The following is a 13,016-nucleotide window of genomic DNA, read 5'->3' on the forward strand; positions in this document are numbered from 1 at the left end:
TGATTCTCTGGCTGTGCATTGGTATTTTCCTTCCTTATCTATAACCTTTGAGTTAAACGTTCTTCCATTTAACATACCAGAAATGAACATAGAGACAACAGTAAAACCTAGTGATCAGGAACCTGAGAAGACAACCTGGATTAACCAAAAAAAAAAAAAAGAAAAAGAAAGAAAGAAAAGAAAAGAAAAAGAAAAGAAAAACAATCAAAGTGTGCAAATTACTTAGAATGATTTGATTATGACAGCAATGTACTACATGTGTATTTCTGCAACAGTGGACTGACTTCAGATATTTGAGATGGATTAGATAAAACTGCAGTGAGTTGGTTCCTCATTCAAGTTTTTCTCTGTTCTTTGAATACTGGAGAATATGCAAGTGGTTCATTGCTCTTTTATAATTTTGATCTTAATTTGGTGATTGTAAAAATTGACACCACTCCACAGAAATCGGCAAAAATTGTAATTCTTCTAGAAGGTGCTTTGTTGACTGTTGGCACTGCATTTTAACGTGGCAAAGTCAAGTGTTTCAAAGACCGATCAAACCTCAAATGTAAAAGGATCAGTCTTCTGAAATTGTAAAGAAAAGCATGTCCAAAAGAGAAAAAACTAAAGAGAAATAATAAGCAATTGTTATCAAGTAGATAATTTATCCTCAGAAGTAGGGGAAAAATATTTAGAGAAAACCAATAGCTTGAGGGTTTGTTGCTGAGAGTTCTATGATCTTTCAGGGGCCTATTGAAGTTGGAAGTGCAGTGGGAAGATTTGTTTTGTTTGCTTTTATTTTTAATATTACAAAGCAACAAAATGTTGCTACTAGTCTTTTAAATGAAAAAAAAAGATTTTTGTCATGGATGAGATAATATAAAGACTAGAGTATTAAAATTTTAAAAACTAAATGAAGAAATATATTTTTAAATTGGTCTCAACTATTGTCATAAGAAATTTAGTTAAACCTTTGAGATAAGAGTATCTTGGTTGAAACACTCACTCCAAATGTATTTTTTGAAAGAATGATAAATTGACATATATTTCTACAAAGAGCAGTTAAGAGTTGTTCAAAATGGTTCCAGTCTCAGTTCTTATATTTACTATTCAATTCTGACCAAGCTCCAGTCTCAGTTCTGGGATCTTCCTACTAGCAAATAAAGCTGTAACCATGGCTCTGCCATCAGGTATGATAATACTCACCTCTCCTGAAAACGGAGTCAGAATGAGTAGTTTTCCTGTTAGGATCGCCATCTTCTTCATGCATAATAGAACTAATGATCTTCTTACCCCTCCCCTATTATTCTAAAACTTCTCTACTGTAAGTCAACTTTCCAACTTCGATGTTACTCCCATATCCAATCAATTCCCAATTTTACTGTTTCTGTGATATATATATATATATATATATATATATATATATATATATATATTATGCATATTACATCAAACTCAGCTAAATGCAGTCATTGCAAAAGGCTGATCATGAGCATCTATTCCTCCTTACTCTCTCTATTGATAATGTGTATGCATGCATTCATGCTTGCCTACATGCACATATGCATGTCTACATGCATGTGTGCACATATACACATATGGAAATCATCACTGAATATATTTACATGTCTGTTACATGCTTTTGCATTACATTGCTGTCCATATATGTAGATATTGCATACATATCAACGGGGAATGTTTACATGCACCTATTTGTGTGTGTGTGTATGTGTGAATGTGTATTGAGACCTACTAGCTGTGTGTCCCTAGGAATGTCACTTAACCTTGATTGTCTCCTATCCAGAGCCATCTCCAGTCTTCCTCATACATATCTGCATATAGGACCCAGATGGCTCTGGAGGATAAAATGAGGCTGGTGCCTTAGCATATCATCCCCCTCATTCAAATCCAATTCATCATGTCATGATATCACCTCCCTGATGTCAGGGTCTTCAAGAATACAACTGCAATGTGTATACATAGAAACATATGCACATGTATGTATGCATAAACACATATATGTCCACTGAACTATCTAGTGGCCCCTAGCATAGAACAAGATCCAAATAGATTTGTGTTGACTGATCACCAATGAACATGACCATTTATTCCACTTACAATATAGAATCAAGACCTTATCCCATTTAACAATGAAAAATTGATTCATAAATCCTGGGAGCCTTTTGGGGAACTATTTACACTATTTGGAAAATGCATCTTTTTTTGTTTGTTAGTTGTTTGCCTGTATTTTTCCAAACCCTAATTCATTGAAAGTGAGAGCAAAGGTAATCATTAAGGGAGAGGGAGACAGAATTAGAGAAAGAAACAGAGAGACACAGAGAGTCAGAAAAACAAAAGAGAGAGAGATAAGGAAGTGGAAGGAAGAGAGAGAGAGAGAGAGAGAGAGAGAGAGAGAGAGAGAGAGAGAGAAGAAGAAGAAGAAGAAGAAGAAGAAGGAGAAGAAGAAGAAGAAGAAGAAGAAGAAGAAGAAGAAGAAGAAGAAGAAGAAGAAGGTTTACTGCCATATTGCTTGAGAAATAGCCAGAAGCCTAGATGATCATGTACATGAAGGAGGTTCGGGTGTTAGATGACTGGCAAGGTAAGAAGAAGCTAATATGTAAATGACCAGATTTCTAGACCTGACAAGAATTGGAAAAGAAACCTGAGATACTCAACTAACTGAACTCCCAAAGTTCCATTAACGTTTGGGCTAATTCCATATTCTAGCTGAAAATATAAAAGACTTTCTGGCTGACACCAATAACTTCATGTACTTGTGGTCTCTTTAATGTCAGTTTTAAAAGACTACCAGAAACCTTTTCCTGGGGCCTCAGTAGGTAGCATTCCCTTTATGTGTACCTCATACCTTCACTAGCAAATAGACTTTCTCTCCCTCTGAAGGCTGAAGGAAGGCCTTTTGCACTAGAGATTAGGAAGAGATATATTTCAATCCCCAGAGGGACAGGTTTATAAATGTCTCTCTCCTTTCTAAAATGGAGAAAATGAGATCAAGAAGGCTTTTGTGTTTTTAAATAGAAGCTCTATATGTTACTTTTAAGGGTTGTCATAAGACAGACTAAGACTTGAAAAAACATCCAGGAGCCATTCAGTGTTCTTATTGAAGTCTTTTGTGAGCTGTGGCTGACTCTAGAAGAACACTTTTTCTAGTGTAGAGATGGTTAAAAGGAAGCTCTGTGCTCAGGAAAGATACAAGTTCCAGAATATCCCACAGTAAAATTGATAATGACTTGTGTTAATGCAAAGCTGGTCTTGGCTTTCAAGCTTGAACTAGAATGATATGGTCCTCTTGGGTTTCGAGATGTAGCTAGCATTTGGGGTTGGATTATCTTCCTTTAAAGGAGTTAATTGTTTAAGATAGTGCGTCATAGTGGACAAAAAAGTTGATTCTACTGTCTGTGTGATTCTGGGGGTATGACTTAACTCTATAATGCTCAGTACCATGGGGGGAGCTAATTTGAAGAGAATCCTCCCCTTCTGGACATATCCAATATCAACAAAATCACAGGTCAAGGTTCCATGCTTCAAATACTAAGATCATTTGGATTTTTTTTAAATGGGTTAATGATAGAGACCAAAGTTAGCATTTTTAATCCCCAATAAATGATCTCCATCAGCCAAATATCTATTTAAATTGTTCATAATATACAAAGAAGTCAATGAGATGTAATGGACAGGGTGGGAGAATCAAGAAAACTAGGGTCCAAGTCCTAACTCAAACAGTTTTTAGCTATTTGATGCTTAAAAAGTCATTTAATTTTTCTAGGACTCAGTAGTCTGAACTGTAAAATCTTAATGATAATAGTACCACCCCACAAAATGAGAATAGACATCAGATCTGATAATGAATGCAGATTAATTTGGAACTATTAAAGAGCTTTAAACATGGGAGTTAAAATTATTACCCTCTCCATGGAGCTGTGCCTCAGTTAACAAAGAGTTCCAACACTGTTTGTTTGACTTACAGAAATTATCATCTGTCAAGAATTGGAAGGGATGCCACCTGTGTGTGAGGAATAAAATATTCACTTATTTCCATTTCAGGATAATATGGAGAAGCATTGCTGCCTAAATATCTGCCCACTCATGCAGTCATTGCCTAGCAAGTACATAAATCAAAGTTAATTAAGCTGAAGCATCCGTTTTGATGGGGCTAAAATTTGCACATATATATTTAATAATGAATAATTGTAGGTCATTTCTTTATCAGGAAAGACATGTGCCATTATAATTCGATTAATCTTTGTAGAAAGTACTAAACTAAGGTTATACAAGTCAATTAAACTATTTTTTAATGAAATAACCTAAAATGAATACTAATCCAAGGCAAGCCCCAGGGTCGCAGCTGTGGTCTTATACACTGAAGACCTCTTTGTACTTCCAATAACAAATTACCTTGAATTGGCTCTGATCCCATGCCCTGTGCTATGGTGTGGTGAAATCACCAAGTGTCACATACTAATCATGCTTCTATATCTGTGTGTAAAAATGCTATGGAAAACAAAATCATACCGAAAGACTTCAGAACGCAAAACAATACAGTGAACATTTGATCTATATCCTTCTTTTGATTCATATTGTAGTTCTCCCCAAAAACTGTGATCATAGGAGCACAGTTTCCAAACTAGAGTTTGTTGATTCATTATTTCAAAATACCCCTATGACCCCATTCTCTTAGGATTCTTGTCCAAGATATAATAGATTTTGAAACTAGTTCCTATATTCCTTCTGACTATGTCATTTGTGCCCATAATCACCACCATGGCAGTGGTCACCACTGCCTGGAAAGATGCCCCAAATAAGCTCACAGTCATCCTGGCATTGTGCAATTGGGTCGATCTTCAGTTGTCTCAGCATCAGGGCCTCCCCAATAGAAGTCCTCTGCCTCTCTTTCTCTTTTACTCTTCCATCCACTTTTCCTAGATAATATTTCCAAACATCTGGATAACCACAGCGGCATTTCTTGACTTTTAAGAAATGCTTCTGTGATCCCTCACCATGTCATGTAACTGCTAATTTCTGCAATGACTTGTTCCAATATTTATAATATTACAGAAGAGTCAGACTGCGTTTGAGTACTCTACATTCTTTTCTCTTCCTATCAAATAATGTCATCTAATATGTCTTTAGCACCTTGGAGAATTTCAAAGCACTCACAACAGTCAAGTCATCTTTATCCACTAACAGTTACCCTTCCTGTCCTCTCAGCCTTTTCCACCTGAAACATACCAATCACCCAATAAAAGTCACATTTATTTTCCTCCAAACTATGTAAATAAAAAAGACAAAAATATGCGAAAAACAAAGGCAGAAAAGCAAAATAGGCAGAGAGAGAAAAAAAGAGGCAGAGACACACACACAGAGACAATGAGACAGAGAAAAGACAGAGAAGGAAGGAGGAAGAAAAAAGAGAAGTGGGAAGGGAGGAAGAAAAGGAGGGACAGACAGGACATGCAGTAGTGACCTCCCCTATGTACTTGATTCAAAACAGTTATTTTCCTTTACTAACTCATTTTAAGAGTGGCCTCAGCTTCACTTACAATACCTCCTCGTCCACATCATTCCATTTCCTAGCTTCCTTTAAAGCCCAATTCAGGTTCCTATTCCTAAATAAGGACTTCCTTCCCCTTTACAGATTTCTACCCTCTCACATTTGAAATTATTTTGAATAAACTTGTGTTTATTCTTCTTTGTACATACTATGTCCTTCTGGTAAAAAGTAAATCCTTGGTGATGTTTTATTTTTGTTCTCGTATCCTTGGCACTTGGCAGAGTGCTTGGAACATTTTAAGCACTTAATAAATATCTGTTTTATACAATTGAATGGAAAATTTAAAATGTTTTAAACTACGAACATATTTTCCAGAAAAGCAATAATTTTAACCACAATCCTATGGAAATAAAATACTGTTTCTTATAATAGCCATCTGTCCTGATATTCTCATCTATCTTGCATCTAGGTAACACAGTGAATAGAGCATCAGGCTTAAAATTAGGAAGACCTGAGTTCAAATCTAATCTTAGATAACTTCTAGATATGTGATGCCAAGTAGATCACAACTTCTGTTTATATCAATCAGTTTCCTCATCTATAAAATGACAATAATAATAGCACCCGCTTTCCAGAATTGTTGTGAGCATCAAATTAGAGTGAGGAAATCAAAATGAAGGGAGCAAGATACATTGTTGACTACAGTTCTGTAAATGAAAATACTAAAACATAGATGAACTCATATTAACCAAAATTATCAATCTTGGTGCTTTGTAACATGTTATAATAACGAATGTCTTGCTTTGCATCTCTGTACTATATCACTGGCAGAGACTTCCCAGTCCCCCCAAAAATTAATCCACTCATTTCTGGAATATTTGGCCTGGACCCAGATTGTTTCAATTTATGAGTACAAATGCAAAGAACCTGATTTATCTAGTCATCTTCAAACAGTCCTCCAATGCAGAGCAAACTTTTCAGAAAGTTCACTCCACCCATTAGGTTATACATCCCATTGCTTTGCAGATGTCCAAATAACTTTAATGAACACTCTTTCAGTTCATTGGTCAAATATCTCCTACTCTTCAATCATTTTACTATACAACCATTGTTCCTGGTAGGGTTCTATCGACTGCCCTGAGAATCAGCTTAACATTCTTAGGATTGCCCAGATAATTTTTCCCAAGACCACCAGTCCCATAATATTACCTTTACCTATTACATACCTACATGATGAAAGGGACTCTCACTTTTATTTTATTTATATCTTACTATTTATTGGAATCTTTTTTATTCATTCTTTCCTCTGCCTAGACAATGAAATTTATTAATGAGAAATTTTATCTATATACTTAAAAGATAATTTGCCACAACATTTCTTTTTGTATTTGTTTGTTCAAGGCTTTACTCAGTCAAGGAAAAGTTTAATACTATTCAATCAGTATGCTCTAAAGTGAATTTTCTTTTACACATAAATTGGACTAGAGAACCACTGAGGTAACTTCCAGGATGGAAACAGATTTATGAAAAGAACCTACTCCAGAATTCTCCCTTGTAACAAATTGAGAAAAAACATGAAAGCATTCAGTGATTGTGTTACAATTCTAACTATTGGTCCTCATTTCATCTCTCTATTAAATGGAAGAATGTCTGTCTTATAGCAGCAAGATTGATAATTTTGGCTAATATGAGTTCATCTATGTTTCAATATTTTCATTTACAGAACTATAAGTCAACCGTGCACATTGATCCCTCAATTTTGATTTCCTCACTCTAAGTTCATATCTATTTTCTCCTGAATATTCTAAAATTTCTCATATTTGAGATTTTTGACACAATACTATTCTATCAAGCACAAAATTTGTTCATCATTTCCTGAGCAATAGACACCATTTTTCTCACTTCATTCCTTGACTAGTCGAGGAATATTAGAACAATGGCAGCAAATAGTTCAGCAACTTTTTCTAAATTCTAATTTTTTTCAACATGATTACACCAATGCACTTTTCCATTAAGAGAGGGTTCCCTCCTGTCAAAGTCCTGTCAAAGGTTTCCATCTTTTATCATATTTATGAAATTGAGGATATAAGTTAAAACCATAGCAATGGAAGGAAAATAAATAACAATAAAAATTAAAAGGACAAATGGCATAAATTGATTCAATATATTTAAAAAATTCATAACAATGCAAATAGAAATAGTGTGATGAAATTTTTATGGCCTCAACAAAAATGAATTTTAAAAATTACAAGCAGTGCCTTTTAAGCTTGGGAGATGGTTATAAGCAAGGTACAAGAGAAAATAAGAAAAAATTGTGGAAAGGACAGCTAAGTTTCACAGAGGTTAGAGGTCTGAAGTTAGGAAAACTCTTCTTCCTGAGTCAAAATCTGACCTCAACCAAGTGTCAGACTGTGGTACCCTGGGCAGGTTACTTAACTCTATTTGCCTCACTTTCCTTATCTATAAGGTGAGCTGTAGCAGACCACTCCAGTATCTATAACAATGTGGTCTAGACTGAGCTTACAGTAAGTACATGGGGAGGATATTTCATACTTTATTAAGTGTAAGAAAAGGTAGAACAGATAGATTGGAGTCAGATGATATGAACCTTGAATTCCCATGTAAGGAATCTGAACATTGATCATTTGGGTATTGAGAGGGATGGGTGAAAAGAGTGATGTGTGTTGCTAATAAGAAATAAACAAAATAGGGCAAAATTGAAAAATCTTTGTCTCTAAGCCCTTGGAAAAGATAATTCTTTGGATTCCTTCATCCATTTCTTGCCATCTGAGATAGGAATGACTGTGTTCACATTAGCATCAGCCAAATGACTTTAGGATCTCTGTCAAACTCAGTGGTAAATAGAAGATTTACTCATGTCCCTTTTGATACCCAATCATAGTAAGAAAAATGCTGAGAATTCTTTGGTCCACCCAATTGAAGTCCTAGACTTCCTTCTATATAAACTTTATTTAAATTAGCTGAGTTCAGGATTACTTCAAAATGGACACCTACTTGCTGGATTGAACTAGTACAGTCATTTTAATCATCTGCTCCACTTCATAATAAAACACAATGTTATTGACAGATTTGCCTCTATTTGTAGCAGTGGTTATAACAGAAACATTTTCTAAGTCAAAATGCACTTTCCTGAAGGCAGTAGCAATATACATTTTCAATAATTTTGGTTTCATCTCCAACATAATGAGTTTTCCTACATTTTAAATGGTAAGTTTCAGAGCTATAGAGTCAATTAATTTCTTGAGTTCAGCTCTGTTATGGCAATGAGTGCTGTGAAACCAACTAAACATATAATGTGGTTTTTTTAATAAAAAAGTATGTAATATATATAAACACAGGTAATAGACTAGATTTTTCTAGGATCCAGAAAATACCAAGGGTTTATGAAGTTTGTTCAAACATAGTTTAAGCTTGGAATTTCAAGCTCCTATTTAACTATAAAGTTAGTTAGATATGAATACAACCACAAATGTTTACATACTTATATAATAATCAGAAAATGTTCAAAATTAGTCTAGAACACCAAGATTTGGAGATATTCTTGTATAGAATTACATAATTGAGATCAGATTCTGAAAGCAAAGTCAACATGACACATCATATTGTGGTACTCTCAATAGAAGTGGGGAAAATTGGGAATTGAGTTTTTCTTTGACTGAGGTGTTCTTTAGATACCCACCAGAATTTACTGGGAAGATCCAGTCACAGATTCAACTATGAAAGAGTTAGCTACTCTGATCAATACAATGGATGACCCAAGACAATTCCAAAAGATACATGGAGAAAAATGTAATCCAATTTTCAGAGAGAACTGATGAATTTTGAATCCAGTTTAAATTATGTCTTTTTGTTCCTTTCCTCATTTTTCTTATCTTATTTTTTGTCTGTGTTTCCTTCAGCATGACTTCACATGTATAATTGGCATCAAATTGTTTGCCTTTGTAAATGGGGAGGCAAAAGGTGGGAAGAGAATTTGGAACTCAAAATAAAAAAAAAATTCTAAAAAATCATTCAATGTTTAATTATGAAATATTTAATATTTAATAGGTAAAAGTACATTAAAAAGAAATGCAATATTAAAAATAGTATATCACAACTAAATGAACTGTCCTTGTTGCATTTTTTTCTTTAAAATATGACAAAGTGCATTTTGTTATTTCTTTTCCTCCCCTCCACAGGTGTGCAATCAAATCAACAGCAAATGACATTTGGATAATAGAAATGAAGAAATTAATAGAATTTCCATGACTAATTATAGTATAATTTAGAACAAGTCACTGATTATTTTTGGTGATACAATTTGGTGATAATGTTAAAGAAAAACAGAGGCAGCTAGGTGGCATAGTGGATAGAGCATGGGCCCTATAGTTAGGAGGAGTTCAGTTCAAATCTGACCTCATTTATTAACTGTATGACTCTGGGCATGTCATTGAAACCTGACTATGTGAAAAAAAAAGAAGAAAAAAAAGAAAAAAATAGCCATTTCTGTAGAATTTTAAGGTTAGAGTGGAATGATTGTCAGACTTCTAGCCAAAGGAAACAGATCCAAATCTCAACTTTGCCATTTAGAATCCATTAGATCTTGATAAATACACTTAATTTTTCTCAACATTGTTTCCTTATCTGTAAAAATAAGGAATATAAATTAAGTGGCATTTATTTGTACAATTGATTTGTGATTGCGAGAGTTCATTCATTAACCTTCATTCCAAAGAAATTTGCTAAGGACTTGAAGGAAGGAAGATAACAAGAATTTATTTGTTATGAACCAAAAACTGAGGAAAAGTCTTTACAAATATTTGATCCTCACAACAACCTTAGGAGATAGACTCTTCAATAATTTCATTTTACAGTTGAGGAAACTGAGGCAAGCCAAAATTGAACAAGATGACCAGGATCACACAGCCAGTAAGAGTCTGAGACTAGATTCCATCCATTGCATTATTTAATTATCATTAAAGACAAAATGAAAAACAATCAGAAAGTATATATTCTAGTGATTTTGAAATAATTTGTATGCACGATCCCATGAGGGAATCACATCAGTAATGTAGATAGACAAGCTAGGATTACTTCAATTATATAATAAATTATATAAATAATTAATTTGAGGAATTTGAACATTTTCATATTATTAGTTCAGGAAGGTAGGATTTGAACCCAGAGTTTTCTGAATTATAATCCCACAGATGATCCACTATTTTATCTCTAACCCTAGTTCTAGCATTTCTTAGGTAAATGATCAAAGCATAAGCTGGGGTATAAGTATATGGGTATTTCACACTTATGCTATATTAATGAATAAACAAGCATTTAAGTGATATTGAGTACCAGTCACTCTTCTAAGCATGAGGAAAATAGAGAGAAGCAAAGACATTATATCACTGGCCTCTAGAGACTTACTTTCCAATGTGAGAGAAAGCTGGTCATTAGCCATGAGTATAACTCCATAATTAATAGAATATAAACTCAGGGAGAAGTGCTAAGAAAGAGAGGAGCCAATTTGGAAACAAATAAATAAATAAAAAGATGGATGAATGAATGAATACAAACTTAATCAATTACAGATTTTGCATGGTACAAACAAAAAGTCGCCCTCAAGAACTAGGGTCTTAACGTGGAAACTATTACATCATTAATGTTGGATTTACTTTCCTGGAAAAATTTAAGTGAAAAAAAACACTTCTGTGAGATTTTAAAGAAATGACCAAACAAAAAATTTGCTGCAACTTAAGAAAAGACTCTTTTAGAAGCATTTTCTTACTAATTAAGAATGTAAAAAAAGAGACAATTAATCTTTTCCTTTGGCAAATAAATGCTTTTCATATTGGACCTTAATGAGTATAGACCTATGATGATATTCACATGTAAAAAAGGAGAAAAGAAGCAATTATTCAAAAAATTTAAAATAAAGAGCATTTCCTTTAGAACTGTCTTCTACCTGACATAGAGCTATCTAGACTTTCTTTCTCTCCTCCTTGCTCTGCTCTTACTCAACTCAGTACTAAATGAAGTTCTCTCAAGAATAAATGATTTAGAACACTTTTGGGGTAGAGTCAGGATAGCAGCATGAAGCTAGTAGGCTCCCAGAGCTTTTCCTTACCAAAAATAAATGAAGCCTCTGCACTGACATTCAAGCTACAGATCCTACCAAAAAAAAAAGAGAAGATACAAAGAAATTTTCAGTGGTAGACATTATGGAGCATCAAAAGAGGGAAGTAAAGCCCAGGAGAGAGGAGAGCAGGAAAGTCAGGGGGAGTCTTTTAGCCATAGTGCAATCCTGATATACACAGCTTGACAACAGTAGAGATCCCAGCAGGTAGATAGCAAGCCAGCATTGAGGGTCCCAACCTCAAACAAATCTGAAGCCTGGAAACACTGAGGCAAAGGACAGGATTGGTTTGGGATCAAACCACTGCTAAGTCAGAACCTGGGCACAAAAGAGGAAACAAATCTCTGCAAAGGCAAGGAATGGACTGCATAGACACCATTTTGGCCAACAACAAGCCAGGGATCAGTCTCCAGTCATAGCAAAAAGAAACAAAAAAAAAATCTTGTATCTATGCTCCTTATGCCCCAGGAGGAGAACTAAAACAACAAAGATGAGCAAAAAGGATGATAACAGTGCTGTGTCAGAAAAAGAAATTAGAGAAAAATCACTGAAAGGGGAAGTCTCAAAAGAATCTATGAATTGGGTGGGGGATGGCTAGGTGGCACCAGGCCTGGAGTCAGGAGTGCCTGAGTTCAAATCTGGCCTCAGACACTTAATAATTACTTAGCTGTGTGGCCTTGGGCAAGCTACTAGCCCCATTGTCTTGCAAAAACTAAAAAAAAGAAAAGAACCCATGAATTGGACTCAAATCCAAAAGCTCATCCAAGAGCATAAAATAGAATTCAAAAATCAAAGAAGAGAGGAAGAAGAAAAATGCAAAACCAAAGTGAGTGCCATGCAGGGAAATTATGAAAAATTGATTACATATTTCATCACCTTTAAAAGGAAAACGAAAAGGTAAATGAAGAAAATGAAACCCTAAAAATTAGAATTAAACAAAAAAGAAACCAATGAATCTACAAGATTCCATCAAACAAAATAAAAAGGCTGAGAAAATTGAAGAAAGAGCAAAGTACCTCATAGGAAAAACAAATGACCTGGAAAATACATCGAGAAGAATTAATCTATGAATCATCAGACTACAAAAAAAAGAACCTTTGAAAATATCCTGCAGGAAATTATCACAGAAAACTGCCCAAATCTGATAGAACAAGAAGGCAATATAACCATTGAAAGAATATAGGACTCCTCCAGAAAGAAATCCCAGGATTAAAAACTCCAAGGGCTGTTATAGCCAAATTCCAGAACTTGAAAATGCTTCAAGCAGCAAAAAAGGAAACAATTTAAAAACAAAGGAAACACAATCAGACTGGCAAAGGACCTATAATCCTCAACAATAAAGGGCCAGAGGACCTAGAATACTATATATTGGAGGGACCTGGAACTACAACC

This window comes from Macrotis lagotis, chromosome 6 (assembly GCF_037893015.1).
Source record: "Macrotis lagotis isolate mMagLag1 chromosome 6, bilby.v1.9.chrom.fasta, whole genome shotgun sequence".
NCBI lineage: Eukaryota > Metazoa > Chordata > Mammalia > Peramelemorphia > Peramelidae > Macrotis > Macrotis lagotis.